We start from the raw sequence: 22,443 nt of genomic DNA on the forward strand, positions 1-22,443 counted from the left end.
GCACTATTAATGAAAGCATTGAGATCTAATTGATTGAAAGGAAGGGATTTGGAAATTCTAAAAATACAATGTGCCAAAGTGTTATGAATAAAAAGAATCAATATGAAGTGAAAGAAGCCATTTTCCAACACATGATTATGATAGATGTAAGTAAAAAATAATGTAATCATATATGAAATAGAAAATAAATCAGATCTATTAAGTGTCATTATGAATGTCCAAAATCATATTTAAAAATATATTTGAAAAATTATGCAACCCACGAATCAAATTAACCAAAATAATTAGGGTTTTTGTGAAAAAAACCTCTAAATTTATGCAATCTACTTAAAATAAGATCTATAGATGACTCACAAATCAGATCTGAAATAATTAATCCAAATTAGACAACCCACAAGCTCAAATTTTAGAATTAAAAAATTAGGGTTTTTGTTGATTTAACCTCTAAATTTTTTTAAATCAATTGAAAATTAAACTTGTAAATATTAATTTAAAATTTAAATTGCATAAACACTCAAATATTGGGAAAATAAATTAGAATTAAGGGTGCAAGGAGTCAGGTTCACCAAAATGTAATGGTGAAAAATTAGGGTTTTCATCCAATTAAGGTAAAAACTATTAATTTTAGGCATAGGCACCACTACATTCAAGAGGGGTGAACCCAATATATCTAGCCACAAATAAGAAAGGATAGGGTTGAGAATTCTATTGGATTGACTAAGTTGTGAGTTGATTATCCTCTTTTAAGTTGAATTGTTGAAATTATGAAATTAGGGTAAATGAGCTAGAATCAAAGTAATTATATGCAAATAGTGAGCTAAAGCCATTGGATCGAGCCACAAATATGGATCTTAATAATATAAGAGTATTCAGACCTTTTCCTAGAAGGAACTCCTGATTTGTCAGGACCATAATGCCCATTTCTCTAGTCCTTCACACTTTTCATCATCCAAAGGGGAACTTGTTCATCTCTATAACTATAGCCAATTATAAAGATCGTAGCTCTATACTTATCCTGCACACACTAGAGAAGGGAAATAGGTAGGGAATAGGGGTTTTCCTAATTCAAACCCTAGTTTAGGAGTTAACCTTGAATGAAATAATGCAAATACTTAAATAAATAATGGAAATATGTACTTCAAATCTTTAATTGTTGATAATGATGCTTTGATTCTTGAATGTAATCACATATGTTGTATGAAATGACATGAACATTATAAAGCCCTAATCACACACACATTCCTACATACGAATGATTTATTTTTTCTCCTTAATGGTTGAATGAAGAATATGCATCCTTGAATACCTCTAAAAAATGTTTGATGTTGAATGCACAAACACTTGATTGATAGATTGAATGGATATATTATTAGTTAGGATGAAATTAGGTGCATCAAATGTCTTTATATAAGAGATTCTAGATCATTTTATGAATTAAATTAACCTCCAATGATCATGTTGAGCCACTGATTTCATTTCCCACTAGAGAGATAGGACCCAAAGCATACTTTAAAATAGGGCCTAAACAAGGGGGGCTAGGGCATTGGGCACTTTGATCCTCCTTAATCAGGGACCTCAATAAGCCCTAGGGAGAAGGATATCCCTCCAAGAAATATGCTATTGGGTTCACATGGCATCAAAAATGGAGTTAAGACACTAAATAGGCCTAGATAGGAGATGAGGGGGATACGTACTAAAGTAGGGGCACAAACATGAGGTGTAAATTGGACCAGTGACTATTTATGATGCTACACCTTTAGACACTATCCTTTTGTTGGAAACAACAATGTAGTAAAATGGAGAGGGGGAGTGAATCAGTTTTTGCCAAACTCAAACAAATTAACCTCAACTTAAGATCGGATAAAGAATAGCAATAACAAGGATAAACACCACATCAGCAACACACATAACACACATATTTTTGACATGGAAAACCTAGTCAAGGGAAAACCCAAGCTGAACCTACCCACAATAAGATGATACTCTGCAATAGTATATGTAAATATTACAATGGGGAATGCACATGCATTTAGGAACACTTCCTAGAGCTCACTAATCAAAATAACAAAAGGGCTACAACCCTAGGAAGGTTCAATGCCTTACAAAGATCAGACACCAATTCAGATTACATGAAGTGAAAGAATAACATCTCCAAATGTCTGATCACAGTTCTGGTTGAGAACATTGTCTTCTCTGCAACACTCTCCTTCACTTCAATACTCTTCCAAAAGATCAAATTCTTGTTCACACATACAACACTCTCAAAGACAACATCTTACATGATTAATACACTTATTTATAAAAATCATAAACCTTAATTTCAAGGTCGGCTTAACTCATAAGGCCTAATTACAAAATTACATCACACGATACACAAATCAATATACGAACCAATACAATGTTGGAAAGGACATAGCATGGACCTAAATCAAAACCTCAAACATGCAACACCACCAAATATCTCACCAAGATCATCTGCAACATGCAAGAACCATCAGGTCGGCCAAAAGGTTGTATAACATGAAAAATACCACTGAACCAATAAAATATTCAATAACATTCACAATGATCAATGTGGACCAACAACAAAGATAGAACATGATCAAGAAAAATAAACAAGAAATGTGAATTCCTCCTCAACAACTGGAAAAAATCAGATTAATAGAATCATCATCATCTCCCTTCCAGAGATCAAGAACACCAACATAACTTATTGATAAACTGAAATATACACTTGTGAAGTTTCAAATCATGAACCACTATAACTAAGGACACACATGAACATCCCAAACACTCTCCAAAATCCACTCAACATAATGAATTAATTTTGGAGTAATAAAAACCAAAATTCACAATAGAACCAATAGAAAAACTAGTCATGACATTGAACCTCATAACTTGATCAAATTACCTTCTGGAACACTAAAACTCATGTTGAATCAATTAAAGATACTAATCACTGAATCCATAAATCCACACCAGCATATCTGCAATATACCAACCAAACCAACTCTCTGTAATGCCATAGAACAAGAACACAAGAATATGTTTTTGATTAAGTGAAAACTAGGTTTTGAAGGGACCCTGAAACCCTTTACAACAAATTATAAAATAGATAAAGCATTGAAAGCCCATCTAGATAGAAAAAAAAACAAAAAGGAGATAGCTGGCAAAGACGAAAAGCCAACAAGAGCACCAAAAGAAACAAAAGGACATCATAGAAACACCAAAGGGATAACCCAGAACAAAGAAAAAGAGATCTAAGAGAATTTTTTAAGAAGATCCATAGCTTCTTGCTCCAGTTGGACCATAGAGGCAACAACACTCTTCAGATCCTCTAGCTCCTTGGCTTGCTAAGCCATCTTCCACGTACTTTCCTGGGTTCTCTTCCCATGTATAGTAGTCCCCCTTCAAGGGCTAGAACCTTATCCTCATTAATATCTATTATGTTCTTTTCTCGTTGGATCTGTTCCAATTTGCTAATCATCACACTGAAACTATCGACAGAGGCTTGCAGAATTTTATGGCTTTGTTCACCAATTTTCTTTAGAGCATTCTCATGGTTGAAAACCATCTTCTCCAATCATTGAACCTAACCTCCACAACCTTGAATTGAGATCCATACGCTCTAGTGATAGCCTATGCATCATTGATGGCTTTAATTAATTCATTTAGGTAATTAGGCAAGGAACTAAGATTACCTGTCCCAACAAATTCTAAAGTATCCAATTTTCTGGAAGATTTTGTCTATTTGGTCTTCAAGATATCCATCTCTAAATAGAGCCATTCAATAACCTTGTAAAACTCCATCATCCCATTCTTTGCGATATGAAGCATGGTCATAGGGGAATTGTTGTTGCCTTTGTTGAAATTTGGAAAGACAACAATATTATCCAGGGTGTCCACATCAGTAGAAGTATCTTTGTCATTGGGAGATAGAGTCTCACCTTCAATCACCATCTTCTCTTCTTTCTCAACATTACAAGTCTGTTTCTTAGGGTCTAGAGGAGTAGAGTGGATCTTAGAGGTACCTTCCTCCTTCTCGAGGTAGATATCAGTAATGACAAGACTCTACTTAGTTTTCTTCTTGGGTGGTGGGGTAGCATATTCACTTTTAGTCTCCATCCCTTCATCATCCTCATCATCTTCTTCAAACCAGTTGTCCTCTTCCCGTACCTTAATCCTATTTCTTTTAACCCCTTTTCCATCTATCTTTTTGTCTGACCCAGATGCCATATCTTTATCCTTCCCCTTTCCACTTCCTTTAGCAGAGGTAACCCTATCAAAATCATCTTCCAACTCTGTATCAGACCCCTCATCTTCACTGTCATCTGATTTTTCAAACTCATCTTCCAAGTCTGAAAGCTCAGTGATAGAATGATGCATAGAGGAGGCCTTGACATGGTTGTATAAGAGAAAATTTAGCAACTCTAATATCCAACAATATCCCCCTTTAGCATTTATGGCAACATATGAATGTGAAAAACAATCAATGCAAAGAAAGAAATCAGCTCCAACAATCTCCCCCTGAGATCATGCACACATAGCTCTCTACCTTAGATAGATAAGATAGTTTTTCATATGCTTCTCTCCCCATTTGACATCAATGCAAAAGGAAAATAAGAAAAACATTATTCTCTCCCCCTTACCAAATAATCTCAAATTTGAATACCTTAACCACAAAACTAACTACTCAGGCCCTGAGTAGCAGCATCCACTCATCAATCTGAATATTAGGATAAGATTATGAAGTCCATCAAATTGATGCATCTCAATGTATCTAGTTCACATTAGGAGGGGCAATCACCCCTAACTTCTCTCTTAGATATACAAATGTATCTACAGATAAAGGCTTCGTAAGGATATCTGCAATCTATTCCTTTGTAGATACATACTCCAATCTGATTTCTTTCTCATTCACCTTCTCTCTCAAGAAATAAAAACTTGATTGATATGTGTTTGTTAACAACATCCAAGAAGGAAGACTGGGAGGGGTGGTGAATTGGTCTTCACCAAACATAAAAATTTAAGAACAATAACAAATCTAATAAACTGTAGCAATAAACAGACAAGAAAATTGACAACACAACACTCAACACCAATATTTTTGACGTGGAAAACCTGGTTAAGGAAAAAAACATGGTGGGACCCTACCCACAGTAAGATGATACTCTGTAGTATTATGTGAAAATATTACAATGGGGAATGCACATGCATTCAAGCACACTACCTAGAGCTCACTGCTCAGAAGATATTTTCCTGGAAGGCTACAACCTTAAGGGAAGTTTCAATGACTTACAATAATATTCGAACCACAATATGGAAGAAGTGAACTAAAAGAATAGCATCTCTAAATGCCCAATTATAGTTCTAGTTAAGTATAGATGTCTTCCCTGCAACACCAATCTCACCTCAAACTCAACACCGAATGATAAATCACTTATTCACACACAAATCTCTCTCTGATAATGTAGACACAATATCAACACCCAAACTACATGAATAACTCACCTATATATAAATTCATCAACCTTGATAACAAGATCAACTAAACCCTCAACCCTCAATTACAAAATTACATCACATGATACAAAGATCGACCACCGGACCAATAAAATATTTTATATGACATAACATGGTCCTAATTCAAATTCCCAAACCCTCAACTCCATCGAAAATCATGCCAAGATCAACTGCAACACACTGCACCACCAGAAATATCGCATAACACAAAAAATCAATACGGGTTGATGAAAACCACCAAGAACTCTCCCAAAAATCAATGCGGATCACCAAAATGAATAGGATATGACTAGGAAACACCAACAAGCGCATTTAGAATAATCTAGAATAAATCCACCAACACCACTTTTCAAATCTTCATCTCTCAACATATAGAAGCTCAAGAACACAACCAATCAATAACTGTCATGAAGAAAGATAACTTGTGGAGAATCAAATCATGAACCATCAAAAATGAATATACATAAGACCAACCAAAAAAATATCCCAAAGTTTCAGCACCAGACTTGATCACATCGGAATATACCGGAGGGAATACTGGACTCTGCAAAACAATGATCAGCAAAACCAAACTATAAAACTGGATCAGAAAATCTTCCCAATCACACCGGAATAAATCATAGGAATATGTTAACATAAATGAAAACATCATATCCTAGTAGCAGGAATGATTGACCATATCCAACAATCTCCCCCTTTGGCATTGATGGTAACACATGAATGTGAAAAACAGTCAATGTGAAAAATAGTCAATGCGAAGAAATAAGATATCACTAGCAAACTCCCCCTAAGGTCAAGATAGAAAAAGAAGGTTTTCACATGATCTCTCCCCCCCTTTGAAAACAATGCCAAAGATCTCCAAAATATATTGCCAAAGATCTCCAAAATAGATAACCAAAAGGAAACATAAATCTCTCTCCCCAAAACACAGACTACTCTAGTAGAGGAGTAGCACCAACTCACCAATATGGATGAAAGATAAAGCTTTGAAATCCACCAGATTGATGCAACTCAGTGCATCTAGTTCTCATCAGGAGGGGTGGATACCCCTAACTTGTCTCTCAAATAGCCAAATGTATCTACAGGCAAAGGCTTAGTGAAAATATCAGCTATATGTTCTTTTGTAGATGCATACTTCAGCTTCACCTTTTCATCACTGACTTGTTCTCTCAAGTAATGATATTTGATTGATATATGCTTAGTCTTTGAATTTTGCACTGGATTCTTTGATATGTTGATAGTACTGGAATTATCACAGTATATAAAAGTAGGCTTATCATGAATAACTTTGATATCTTTCAACATTTTCTTCATCCAAACCACCTCAGTGCAATTACTAGTAGTAACAATGTACTCAACTTTAGCAGTAGATAAGGACACTGAATCTTGTTTCTGGCTATCCCATGACACCAACTTCTTACCCAAAAATAATTATCCACTTGTAGTGCTCTTCTAGTCATCTACATCACTAGCCTAGTCAACATCAGTGTAGGCACAAAACATAAAATCATCATTCCTCAGGTACCATAAACCATAATCCACAGTTCCCTTTAGATATCTGAATATCCTCTTAACATCAGTGACATGAATCTCCTTCAGATTAGTTTGATATCTAGTAGCCATACATACAACATGCATAATGTTACGCCTAGTTTGAGTAAGATATAGTAGTCCACCAAGCATAGATCTGTATAAACTCTGATTAGCTTTCAGAGATTCATCACTTTTAGATAATTTACAACTAGTTACCATAGGAGTTCCAACCGGTTTGGAGTCATCTAATCCAAACTTCTTCAACAATTCCTTCACATACTTAGTTTAAGATATGAATATTCCTTTTCCTATCTGTGCAATCTACAAACCTAAGAAGAATTCATCTCACCAATCATAGACATCTCAAATTCTTTTTGTATATCACTGACAAACTTCATGCTCAAGTTATTATCACCACCAAAGATAATATCATCAACAAAGACTTCAAAAATAATAATGTTATCATTTTCAATCTTGAAATATAGATTACTGTCAGCAGTACCTTTAGTAAATCCCAATTTCTACAAGTATTTTTCTGGTCTAGCATACTAGGCTCTAGGAGCTTGTTTTAGTCCATAAAGCACTTTCTTCAACTTACATACCATGTCTCTGTTATCTAACAGTGAAAATCCATAAGGTTGTTCAATGTAAACTTCTTCCTCTTGATCACCATTCAAAAAGGTTGATTTGACATCTATCTGATATACCTTGAAATCTTTATAAGAAGCATAAGCAAGCAACAGTCTAATAGCTTCAAGTCTAGCGACTGGAGAAAAATTCTCCTCATAATCAATTCCTTCGTGTTGTGAGTATCCTTTACAAACCAGTCTAGCTTTATTTATAACAACTTCACCAGCTTCATTCAACTTATTTATGAATACCCATTTAGTACCAATAACACTCTTATCCTTAGGTCTAGGCACAAGATCCCAAGTATTATTCTTTAAAATATGATCTAGTTCTTCTTCCATAGCTCTCATCCAACTTTCCTCTTTACAAGATTCAACAACATCTTTAGGTTCTATAGTGTCATAAATTGCACACCCTTGCTAGGGTGGTACAATTTCACACTTAGGTTAGCACTTGCCTTAGTGTGTCTTGCATCTTGCATTTCTCATTCCCCTTTAAGTATTTAATTAATTAATTAAATTAAAGCTAATGTCATGCCTCATCACTTTACATATTTTAAAGTTGGTCCCTTTACCCTAAGTGTGCCCCTTTTCATCTTATTCCTCCAATGAATCATTTAATCATAAGCCCTGATTATGTCTTATTTTGAACCGTTAAGGCCCAATTTTGCATATCAAAATCAGCTGCAACTTTGGGATGCACTCTAATATCATCATATCTTACGGCCCCAGAAATTTCATAAAAAGTTGGTTGGACCATGGCAGGAATGTACATGGTCTGCGACTTTTTCCCCAAAATTTTGGGAGCACAATCCTATGATATAATAATTCTTAACCCCAAAATATCAGCAGCAAATTCAAATCCTAGGTCGGCCTAAACATGAAATTAAGATCTAGGGTTTCGTACTTAAGAGCTCTCTTTCTTCATTTAAAGGGGTCTTCTTATAAGAATCTAAGAGCAAGTTTTTTTGAGCATTAGAGCCTTCTTTGTAGCAAAAGTGTGGATATTTGAAGTCTTGAACAACATTCAACATTCATCCATCAAACATTCATCAAACATCATTTTATCATTTGGGGGCTTTTGAAGATGTAGAAGAACATTAGGAGATCACCAACTAATGATTGGCTTGTACCTCTCCCTTGGGGTTGGGTATGGTTTCATGTTGTTTTCATGTCTTGGCATAAGCTTAATTTTGATTCCCATCCATGCTTTAGATCACTTTGTATTGTGGATTTAGGGCATTTACTTTGTCAATTATAAGCAATCAGGGTTTACTCTTTAGGGTTTCTCTAGGTTGTTTACTTTCATTCTTAGGATCTTGCACACCCACAAGGTTCTTGCACACACATTTTTAGTACATTATCGGCTATTCATGGAGGTCGAAATCACCAACACAAGGGTTTGACTAAGGAAAAACCCTATATAGCCACCCCAAATCCTCTTTTTTAGCTTCTGGTACAGGTTCAAATCCGAGTGTCACTGGAAGTTTTAGGACTGAAAGAGCACACAGGGACCGAAAGGCTCATCTACATTATATGTAATGCTTGATGATCTAGTTGATCAGTATTTTCTCTTGATAGAATACAGTTTATTCCTATCATCTATTTTGTCTCTCTATTGTAATTTTCATTAAGCTCTTGATCTTGGCAAAATCTCACATGGTATTAGAGCCTAAAGGGCTTCTTTGATTAGTCTTATTTGGAGGTTTCAATTTTCGGATCTGGGGAGGTTCTATTTTTTGGTGTGTCGTACAGTGATTTGGACATCACGGTTGAGTCTAGAAGGCCATTTCCATAAATTTTGACTATAAAATCGGCCTATTTTTGGAGAAAGTCAATTTTGGAGGAAAAATTTAGCCTATAAGGCTAGCGATACAAAAAATTTCGAAATTTAAAAAAAAAAAAAAATTATTATTATTTTTCTGTGGTTTTTTCCAATTTGCATATGTTTTTTAAAAATCGCTGTTTTTTTAAATATATTCGCAGTTTTTAAAAAAAATTGTAAAATTCTTTTTCAAAAAATAAATAAAAAATATATTGTATTTTCGGGGCGGGGTCCCGTGACCCCACCCCCATACCATATTGTCCCTACAGACTATTTTTGTAGGGCTGTACCAATTTGACCACACTGTACTAGCCTCCACATGATCTCTCAACTCTTCTCCGGACACCTTTGTTCATGAGAGACCACTGACATTGTCATCACCGGCCTCCCTCTTTGACGACCAGAGGTTTCCCAGCCCCTATTGCAGAGTTCTTTTCCAATCTCCCGTCGGCTCTCGTCCTCTACTCATTGGTTACCATGCTCACCAGCCTTGCTACTCCCTCTTCCCATGGTCTTCCTTTCTGGCTACGGCAACCTCCTGCGCCACCACTCAGTCTTCGGCCTTCTCGTCGATCCCCCAATCTTCAATGACTACTCCTGGCCCTCACAACCGCCGATAGCCCCAATGCCTCTGGTCCCCGCTGCACTCCCACCATGCGGGCTCCCGTCACGGCCTCCAAATCGTTGCCACATGACACTCCCTCATCCACACAGGCACACTTGCACACTATGGATGCCACGTGGAGATATTTAATTTGATTGGACTACCCCGTCAGCCGCCCATGTGGTGCCACAATCACCTTAACATGTCATCGTATGAAATTTATCATTTTTCACCACGTGTTGCAGTCCGTATAGTGCAGATGCTCAGTCAATAGGGTGGTGAATTTTTTCCAATGGCTAGATGACTGTCGAATTTAAGACAATGTTTTGCTGATGTCAACACTGTGTCAGTAGTATTTTGAAAATTTTTGACCCTCATTTGGATTTTTGAAATTGCAGTTCAACTTCAAATGGCCATAGCTTGCCCATTTTGGCTCCTTTTTTGGTGCTTTTTTTTAAATGGGCTATAATTTCATTCTCTTCACAATGCTGGATGAATTTTCTAATTCTGATGGACAATTTTTTTAGAATTTGTAGATTCTCATGACTGTACCTGTCTAATCCCAGATTTTGCAATTTTAGAGGCTTCGTTTGGGGTCATATGACTTCCTTTTCAGGTGCCATTTTTTTTGAAAGTGCATAATTTTTTGTCTACTTTCATAATCTGCCATTAGATTGTAATGATTTTGAGTAGAAATTGTGCTTTCAGTATTTGGTCATTTTTGGCCTATTTGGTACTTGCATTTTGCTCGGATGATTAGATCACTTCCCGTATTTGTTGGAGTCTCTTATAGCCTATTTGAGGAAGTTGTAAGATTGAAATCAAAATTCCACCTTTCCTTGTTTTGCAAGTGTCCCATTGTATACTCATTAAGTATAAAGTGCCAAATCACCATTTTTTTCTTTTTTTTGGGGGGGGGGGGTTTCTTGATTGATTACTTTGGGGGGATGTCTTGTGTGATTGTTATTCTCTCTATCTTGTGTTTTTTCATTTTGGTGCTATGGGTTCTCTTAAATTTCCACTTTTAACTCCTCATAATTATGCATCATGGAAGATAAAGGCATGGAGTAAACTAATGGAAAAAGGACTCATTCATTATGTAAATGGAACTGTAACATCACCTCTTGATCCTAAGGTTGATCCTAATTCTCAAATTGAATGGCTCACTAAGAATGCTATGACACTTGGAACTCTTAGAAAGTATGTATCAGATGACCTCATTTTTCACATTGATAAGTCTACTACAACTAAAGAGGTTTGGGATATTTATGAGAAGTTGTATGGACAATTTGATGAGATTAAGGGCTAAAAGCTTGATAGTGAACTCACAACTTTGGATCCCAAGGATTTTGATACAATCCAAGATTATGTCACAAAAGCAATTAAGCTAAGAGCAAAGCTAAAGGATTGTGGAATTGAGAAAAAAGATTCTTAATTGGTTTATAACTTGTTGGATAAGCTTCCTTTAGAGTATGCAAGCTTTGTATCTACCTTCCACACCCATAGGTTAGATCAAGGTTCCTCATACACTTCTCCCTCATTTGATGCATTCACAGAGATGTTGATACTTGAGAAATCTAAGTTGACTAAGATGGGGATTCTCAAATATTCAAAGTGTTGACAAATGCACACTCCAATGAGAAATTGTAGGTGATTGAAGGTTTTGTCATTGATGGCAACCTTACAATCATATGACACCAACAAGACAAAGATACCGGCACCGACACTGATAGACTCTACACTGGCATACAAAACATCGATAGTGAAAGGAAGGATATCGGCACCTTGGCTGACTTCAATTTTGTTTGAAATGTATTTTGTAATTAATTGTAAAATCATTGTAAGCCGACATGGCAAGTTGTAATATGACTCGTATATGTATGAGATCATTTTGTAATAGGAAGTGTGTGATATAGGATGTGAAATAAGAAGACCTAATATGCAAAATATTGGTTAAGGATTTATGTTGTAGCATAGCTTAAACCAGTACTGAATCTGGCATAGGAGATGTTGATCTGAAGCAATACAAGATATTGGATTAGTATAATCCATTTTTTGTAAGTCAATGTGACTTCTTTTGTAATTGAGCAGTGAGCTATAGGCACTTGGCCTTCCTCCATGTGCAGGCCCCTATTGTAAGAGTAATATTCCCTTATTGGCTAGTAAGCGAATATTGTGGGTCACAAATACCACTGAGGTTTTTCCCACACCGGGTTTCCTTGTTAAAATTCTATGTTATGGTGTGCTTCTCATGTGGTTGTTGTTATTCTTGTTTGCTGCATTATTTTTGGTTTACCGGTACACAGTTTTGATATGCTTTTCATGTTTTAAGTCAAGTAAATTCATATACCCATTAGATACTGATTCACCCCCCCTCTTAGTATCTTTGGGAATCTTAACAATTGGTATCAAATCTTGGTCCTCTATTTTCAGAAGCCTAACAGGTTGAGGAAGATCTTGTCACCGATAGAGATGGAAAACTTGAGAAAGCAATTGGAAACAACTCTTATAGACTATGATGCAGAAAAAGTGAAGAATATCAAACTTGAGGATGATCTAAAAGCTACTCAGGATATTATTCAAGCACTTCAAGAGAATTTTACTATTGCAAGGAACAAGAGGAGTGAACTTTGTGAAAAGATGTAGAATGATGAAAATGAAAAGGAAACTCTTAATGATTTGGTAAACAAGCTAAGACAAGAAATCAGTACAATGAAGAATGAGATGCAAGATATGACTATGAGATTCTGTAAGGAAATTGAAGATAGAAAGAAGAATGAAGAAGACTTGGTTAGAAGATTAAATGATGCTGGAAATGAAAACACAAGACTCAGTCATAAAAATGATATGTTGAATACAGATCTTATGCACACACAAAATGACAGAACTAAACTCATAAGACAAAAAGGAATCTTAGAGAGTGAACTGACTGCTGCAAATCAACACAAGGATAAATTCAAGAAAAGTTCAGAAGAACTTGGTGACATGCTGAAGAATCAGAACCTAACGGTGATACAAATGGCCTTGGCTTTGAAGTTGGTGAAAGCTCTGATACTACAAACAATCATGATCATAGAAAACTGGTAAGACAAACTACTACTTACAAATTTAATGGAAAATGCTTTAACTGTAACAAGTATGGTCATAGAGAAAATCAGTGTAGACCTAGAAATTATCAGAATACTAATACACCCACTAGTTAATGTTCTAAATACAACAAAGTTGGTCATAATTCAGAGAATTTCAGAATGAATGTAAGATGTTATATTTGTGGAAGATTTGGACACTTATCTAATCAAAGTAGAACACATACTGGCATAGGATATGGGAAAGCTATTCAGAAGAACAATGTGACTTGTTATGCCTGTAACAAAATTGGACATATTGCAAAATTTTGTAGAAGTAAGGCATCATCAGCAAATAACAAAGGTCCTAGTTTGAAAGGTAAAGAAAAGGTTGAAGAGGTAAAGAAAGAATTCTCAAAACAATGGATCAGAAAGTCAGATTTGAATGTTGATGGGAATACTCCTCCACCGGTAGAACAGATTAACACTCCACCGGCAGGAGACTCTTCATCTAACTGAAGAAAAATCCTTTGAAGGTATAGCAACAAAATGAAAAACTTACTATTATTCCCTCGGTTGATGGTGAGAAGTTGAAATTGCTTCTATACCAGCACATGACTTAAGTCGTGACTTGACCACCAAGCATTAAATGTGGTAGTTGGCAAAACTAACATTATAAAGCAAGTGTTTTGGCTCCTTTTTCATTCACCAAACATTCAAATCTTCAAGAGAGCAAAAATTCCCGAGCGAAGGCATTCTAAGCGAAGAAGTGAAGCAATCCATCAAAGCATTCATCTCTAAGGCAGATTGAGGTATTTATAGCTATGACATCTTCATCCACTCCTGAATTTATTGCAAACCCTACCGTTGTTGAGGTTATTAAGTGCCCTAGACCTGTTTTCAAACTGGTTCCCAAAATTGCAAAGAAAGATGATAGCATAGGTGCATTTTCTCAAATTCCTAAGGGAGTAGTATATGCTGAAGACCCTAGGATGTATATACATTGTCATATTGATGAACTAGGTGATGATGAGATTAAAAATATGTATAAGTTTGTGATTTGTGATGACCCTAGAAATGTCAAGCCGAAACACAAAATAGTGGAATCCCTAGGTTTTAATGAAATTCTTAGTATCCCGAATTTTCCCAAGGATATCATAAGGATTGTGTTAAGTAGAGTACATGGTGAATTTTTCTGGTTGGACTCAATTCATAAAATCACAAAAGAAGCACTAAAAGTTGTAATAGGGTTACCCTCCACTGATAACAGACCGGACAAAACAAAGAAGGTCTCAAATGACACAGTGATAAACCTAACTGGTGCAACATTTAATAAAAGATATCTAAGGGTAAATGATGTAAAAGACATTAATGTCAGATTTATCAGTATGATCTTAGGTTATAAGGCTACACATGCAAATAGGTTAAATTCAGTTTCTAGCCTATGTATCAAAAGTGCCTATGATATGGTCAATGATAATGCAAGAATAGATATATGTGAATGGCTTAAAGATGAGCTGATAGACAATTTGGGAAAGATTAAAGGAGATAAGAAAGGAACATTCAAATTCAGAAACTTACTATTTGTTTGATGTTGTACATAACCAAACAAGTACCTAGTATTGGTGCTAGAGAGTTTGGCTTTGACATCCCGGTAGGAAAACAACTGTTAGATTTACTGAGCAATATGGAAGAGAACAGGGAGAAAAACCTAAATGAGTATTTTCAAGTATTAAAGGCTCGAATGAAAACTAGAGTAAGATTGTCACAAGATATTGTGAATAAGTATTAGAAAGAAATCTATTTTGTGATCAAGAAAGATGAAATCTGGATGGAGGCAGTTGTCCCTAGAACTATTTGGGTAACTGAAATGGGCTATGAAACAGATGACAACATCATAGAAACTTATGCAAAAGCCCTCCTTAAAGCTCCAAAGGAACCGGAAGAGAAAGTGTTTGGTAGTGCTAAAACAATAGAAAGTACTATTCAATCTAGAAAAGGGTTAAGAAAGTTGAAGCAACTATAAGAAAAGGAACCCGATAGGCAAAGGCAATCAAGGAAGATTTTTTGAGACAAATTGGTATAAGTGAAAGTGAGTTGGAAGCACCTCAACCAAAAACTCATCTTTCACTAGTTGGAACTTCTTCTGAGAGTGATATACTTGTTGTATTTAAAAGGGTTGAAAGGAAAAGAAAACCCTCACTGGCACCCTCTCCTACACCTAAAAGGACAAGACAGAAGCAAAAGGCAGTAAGGCCTCCGGTGAAGAAGATGACTCCTAAGAAGAAGGTGAAACAAACTATTGCTCCTATAGACAAACTTCTTAATGAAATTATAGAGGATGGTAAGGAAGAACATAAACAAAATATACAATACACTGTTAGCTGATGATAAGGAAAGCATTAAAAACAGTGTAATTCTACACTTAGATATATACAAGAAATTTTTGATGCAAATTGTTGATGAAATTCCAAATGATCTGTATAGGAGACTTGAAGCTAGAAGATTAGCCATTGTTGAAATGGATAAAAAGATTAAGATTGAAAAATTACTGGCAGTGCATCCAATTAACTCACCTGATGAAATAGACAAATTAATCAGTGAAGCTAACTGAATAGTATTTTCTACTTCTCATTGACATGTAGCACTAATGGATGGTAGAGTAACTGAAGTATCTGAGGAAACATTAGATGGATGGGATATATTCTTTGTGGAAAAAGAAAAAGAGGAAGAATTACTTAGGCCAAAAACTATCAAAGTATATCAAAAGGACAAAGATAAGGGGAAAAGTAAGGTAGGTGGACCACCAAGCCTGAAAATAACTGACAATGTGCCCCCACCTCTTTCAGATACTCCACTGGTAGACACTACTATAAATCAACCAGCCATAGAGAGTATGGAGACTTCGGTAGAAGATACAAACCCTGAATCAAAAATTTTGTATACGATAAATGTAGACACATGGGAAGTTAATGTTGTGGTTGATAGAGAAACCACTGAGGACAAGGTGAAAAGTGACTACTGAGTCATTGGCTACAGAGGTTGAGATGAACATAGAAAAACCTACACAAACAGAGCAACCGACAAAGGATACCACAGAGAAACTGGTAGATACAACAGAAAAACCATCTGAAGAACCGACAAAAGAGAGTTCAGAGGTACAAACTGAGACTACATCTAAGAAATTGGTAGTTAAAAGCTCAGAGAAACCCTCTGAGACACAGATAGAGAAACCAAAATAGGTATAGGTTGACACCATTGGGGATAACTCCTTCAATGATGTGTTGTGTGTACCCCATTTAACAAACAATCTTCTTTCCATCATCAAATCACACATGGGAAAACTAAGAAAACTATGGAGTTCACACCTAATTCAGTTAACATTAGAGACTTGGAGACTAGAGCTATCATTTTGACTGGGGTGATTGATCATGCACCTTGGTTGTACTCTTTTTTACATTTTGGTCCTATTGATGAGGTTGATTCGTTCTATGTTAATGATTCAGATTTTGAGGAGAACTTTGGGTACTTGAACTTGGGGATTCTCACATGTGACCATGTTCTTGAGCCTTCCATTTCATCTCCTCCTATTTATATCACATCACCTATTTCACCTGATGATGTAGCTAGTGTGAAAGTTTTGCCTTTTTGTGATTCAGTGCAGTGGGATATTCCTTATCTTCTAGCTTCAGTTGATTGGGATGACTACTTAACAACCATTACATGTTTGTTTGTGGAGTCCTACATTGCAGATTTGGGAGACATCATTGATGATATTCATCTTCTCTTTGATGAAGATGATCCTTCTTCAATTATTGCGAGGGAACACTCTGACCCTCTTGTGCATTCTCTACATGATCCTTCTTTCGAGGTTGACATGATTGTGGATACTTTTGTACATCAGTTTGAGGAGGTCTCTTTATTTTTGGAGGAGACATGTGAGTCTTTGGGACTTGTTCTACATTCTTCTCAACTAGATCTTAGAGTGCCTTTTTCAGCAGTATGGAGCACTTCACCACCTTTGGAGGGGGTAACTTTCAGCATCGAAAAGGGGACAATTGAGCAGTTTTCAGAGATTCCATTCATCGTGAGTTTTTTCCTACATCTTCCCTTAACGATTGGGGAGACTTCATAGATACACCTTTGGTTTTGTTTCTTCCCAAGGGAAGGAATGTTGTTCAACATTCATGGAGTAGTTTCATCATACATCATCGAGCTTCTATCATTGGTGTTGATTCTACATTGAGGGGGGATACCTAGTCTCTCTTCTTCTTCTCTCATGTGGGGGGGGGGACTTTTTCTTCATATGGGATTTTGTCCCTCACATGCTTCTATGAGAGTTCTTTGTATAGTTTTCATCTCTCTTTTTGGGGGAGGGTTTTTTCCCATTGGTTTTTTCTCTCTTTCCTTGCTTTATGTGAGATTGCATTAGTTTGCATGCATTTTCATTTGTACATAGGTACCTAACATGGCCTAGTAGTCGGGACCCATCTTGCATTGCTTAATTGCATTGTAGACTTAAGTGCATTCCCCTAAGTTGCACTTAAGGGGGGGTGTTGGTGTAATTAATTATTTATGTTGTATATTATTACACCTTACTTAAGTTTACTTAGGTACATGCACATCATCGCAGTTTGGGTATGAGACACTTGGGTGTTTGTGCCACATTGGGATAGTGTGTGTAGGAGAATTTCTACCTTTTGTGGTCTTATCTTGTTGTTACATTCAACATTCGGTGGGTGATCCACCTCTTGTGGAATATTATATTATTTCTCCTACCTACCATTGTTTCTTATTGAGCCACATGTCATGTTTGTTTTCTCACATATCCATATAGCCTTTCCTATATAAGTAGGCTCATCTACATTGTATGTAATGCTTTATGATCTAGTTGATCAGTATTTTCTGTTGATAGAATACAGTTTATTCCTCTAATCTATTTTGTCTTTCTATTGTACTTTTCATTGAGCTCTTGATCTTGGCGAAATCTCATAGGATTAGGGTTTCCATACTTAGTCTCACATTTTCCCCTACACATCTTTGGTGAACCCAAAATGAATCCAATTTCATTTGTATTTTATTGCATTGTTATATCTAGATCTAGTTTATTTCATCTACCTTTGAAACATTAAAAAAAAAATAGAAAAAGAGAAAAAGAAAAAAAAGAGATAGGTTTCTTTTGTTTTCCTTGCATTGTGTGTTCTAGTTTCATGCAAATTTCATTTTCAAAATGTCAGATTTCCATTTGCAAGAAGTTTATGCTTTTGATGATGTATACAATTTTGTTGATTATAATTTTAGCAAGGATGAATTAGATGAATCTCTAGATGAGTTTTTGAACCCTAAGCCTTCTAAACCCTCATTTTTCCATAAGTTAATCAACCTTGTTACCATGTCATTTCATGGTGATGAGAAAGATAAGTTGAATGGTCCCTCTCATGGGTACATTCCTATCAACTCCTCCACTAGATCTAGCAACATAGTTGATTCCCATGATTCCCTATATGATGTTATGTCTCCTTTTGATTCCAAAGATAAGTCTTTCAATCACTATGACCATGCTTTATTGGATGATGCCCTTGATGACTTTATGTCTTTGCCTAAACTTTCAAACAAGAATAATGCATCTTAAAGGTTAATCAATATGATCAATGTGAATGAACATAGAAAACCACCTTTTGTTGTCCAAGGTGCTTGTCCTTCTCAAACTTCACATCTTCCTAATCAGCCTCTTTTCATGGTTCAAGCTGGATATAGTCATGATTCCTTTAGCACTCCAAACAAACCTATCATTATGGTTCAAGGAATGAATCCCACTAAGGGTCCTTATAGATATGCTAGAAAACCAACTAAGGACAATTATAATGCAATTTCCTATACCTATAACATGAGAAACAATAGGCAACCTAACCCTCCTCTAGTTTTTCAAACTCCTCTACCTGATCCTCAACTCATTATTCCTCAAGCACCTCACATTTCAAAAACCCTTATTAAGGAATATGATCTTGTCGAGCAACTTAAAGCTACTCTTGCCAAGATATCCCTTTGGGATTTACTTCAAACTTCCTGGACTCATCATGGGATGCTACAAGATGCCTTGAAAACATTGAATGTCCCACCTACAATGACATCAAATAATATGGCTTCCTTGATTCACTCTATTACAACACCTAAGGCTTAGATTGCATTTACATAAGATTAGTTTCCCTCTAGTGAAATTCAACAATAGTATGATCCCTTAATGATTTTGGCTATCATAAATGATCGTGTGATAAGATGAATACTAGTGGACAATGGTTCTGGCCTTAATTTTTGTAGGATTAACTTGTTGCATAAGATCAATATTCATACATCTCTTACTAAGCCTGATTCTCTCACTATCCATGGCTTCGATAATGTTGCTAAATATTCACTAGGTATCATCACCTTGCTTATTAAGGTAGGTCATGTTACTTTACCTACTCCTATCCATGTTATGTCTAGAGAGTTGACATACAACTTTTTGCTAGGGAGACCTTGGATTCATAGCATGCAAGTTGTTCCCTCTACATTGCATAGGCAAATCAAGTTCATTGACAACAATACAACATACACCTTGTTATGTGACACGCGATTTCAGGCTTGTTTACAAACATCAAGTTCTAAATCCTCTTAAACTAATTCTTCCCCAACTATCTTAGACAATTCCTCTAAAGCTTCTACTTTGACTAGTGTGACCAGTTCATCAAACCTGTCTCCTATATCTAGATCGATCCCTGATGCTTCCTCAAGTGGACCTAAGGTTCTTGAGGAAGAGTCTTCTCAACCTGACTCTACAATTGAGAATACTTTCTCTCCTGAACAGTTTCTTGTAGAATATGATTGGGGATCCCTTGATTTCAATCCTACTTTTGTAGGGGAATACAAAATTCCCCCTATAGAACCTAAGGTTGAAAAGAATAAAGAAGAAGAACCTAAAAAGAAATCTACTTTGTCTGGGCGATTGAGTAATAACTTTGGGGTGACTTCTCAGATTTCATCTCCCTTAGTTTCTAGTATAGAGGATTTTAATCCTTCACTTTTTAAAAATCCTCCTTTTTCTTTGGAAATGACTAACCTTTATGGTCTTGGTTTTCACATCCTAGCTAGGTGTGGATATAATGGAAATGGATGTGGTGCTCAAGAACAAGGGATGAAAATTCCCTTGGAAAAAAAATTCGTGATATGACATTTGGGCTTGGTTATGATCCTTTCAAGTGTACTAAAGCCTCTAAAAGACCATCTATTAGAGTTAATGCCATTTCTACTTTTCTCTCACTAAAATATCTAGAATATATTGACTGTGACCCTTCTTGTGTCTTTTCTTTGGATGTTTTTTCTACCGATGATTCCTTAGCTAAATTCTTGGGGGCTTATGACAACCTTCCTCGTTATCACCATAACCGCAGTTTTCCCTATTGTCTAAATGTGGAAGCTTACTTTGGGAAAGAAAGAAATAACAATGAGATAGCTAAAGAATTTCCTCAATTGAAAGATGCTCCTCAACAAAGCAATATCATAATAAATGACACCATTGATATCAAGATGGATCTTTGTGTTGAAGATAAAATCATCAAGATAGGGAAATGTCTTGATGAAAAAGAACAAAAGCAATATGCTGAGTTGTTATGTGAATTCCCTGAGATATTTTCTTGGATATATTATGAAATTCTTGTTGTAGATCCTAATATTGTCACTCATAACATTGTCCTAATTTTTGATGCTAAACCTATGAAGCAAAAGATCTGAAAGATTCACCCTAAAGTGGCATTACTTGTTAAAGTTGAGATTAAAAAACTATTGGATGCTAGCTTCATCTGTCCTATCGATTATTCCCCATGAATTTCAAACATTGTAGCTATGGCTAAAGCTGAAAACAAGATTAGGATGTGTACGGATTTTTGTGATTTAAACAAGGCCTCTTTAAAGGATGACTTTCCTCTCCCAAATATCGATATGATAGTGGGCTCGGTAGCAGGACATTCTTTATTATCCTTTATGGATGGTTTCTCAGGATATAATCAAATCTTCATCAATCCCTAAGATCAATATAAAATTTATTTCAGCACCCCTTGGGGTATGTTTTGTTGGATTGTGATGCCTTTTGGATTGAAAAACATAGGCACAACCTATCAACATGCTATGACTCTCATCTTCCATGACTATATGCATAAGACCTTATAAGATTACGTTGATGAAATCTTATCCAAATCTATTCTTCATATAGATCATGTTAAGGTCCTTCATCAAATATTTGAGAGAATTCATAAGTATAATATACATTTGAATCCCCAAAAATGTGTTTTTGGTCTGGATAGTGGAAAACTATTAGGATTCATAGTTTCACATTGTGGTGTTGAGGTGGATACGAAGAAGATAGATGCTAATGTTAACATGCCACCTCTTAAGAATATTTCCCAACTAAAAAGTTTGCAAGGAAAGATCCAAGCTATTCGTAGGTTCATCTCTAAACTTGTGGATTGTACCTTTCCCTTCACATGATTGCTTAAAAATAATATCACTTTCCAATGGAATGAGGATTGTCGTCAAGCATTCAAAAACTTAAAAACTTATTTGGCCAATCCTCCCATTCTTCAACCTGCTGATCCTACTAAGCCTTTCCTTCTATACACCATTTCTTCCCCTCAAGCTCTTGTGGCCTTATAGGCATAATGTGATAAGGATGATAGAGAATACTTGGTTTACTACATAAGCCACACTCTACTCGATTATGAAGTCTGATATTTTGCGATAGAAAGGTAATGCTCGACTTTAGTCTTTGCAACTCAAAAGTTGAGGCATTATCTCTTGAATGCTGAGATTCATGTTATCATTAAATTTGATCCTCTTAAACATCTTTTCTCCAAAACTGATCTTTCTGACGCTTAACTAAGTGGGTTATGATGTTGACTGAGTTTGACCTTAAGTTTGTCTCACAAAAGGCAATAAAGGGTCAAGCGTTGACTGATCACTTAGTTGATGCTCCTTCACCCTTATCCCTACCTAATCCAGAGTCTTTTCTTGATGAATACATTTTTTCCATTGAGGTTGATGAGACATGGGAGTTGTACTTTGATGGCTCTAAGTTTCATACAGGATTGGGGGCAAGGGTGGTCTTAATTTCTCCAAAAAAGAAGCCTATTCCTTTATCATATCATCTCAATTTCTTATGTACCAACAACATAACTGAATGTGAAGCTCTTATAGCTAGAATTAAAGTAGCCTTGGAATTGAATGTGAAACATC

This window comes from Cryptomeria japonica, chromosome 6, assembly GCF_030272615.1.
Source record: "Cryptomeria japonica chromosome 6, Sugi_1.0, whole genome shotgun sequence".
NCBI classification, from domain to species: Eukaryota; Viridiplantae; Streptophyta; class Pinopsida; order Cupressales; family Cupressaceae; genus Cryptomeria; species Cryptomeria japonica.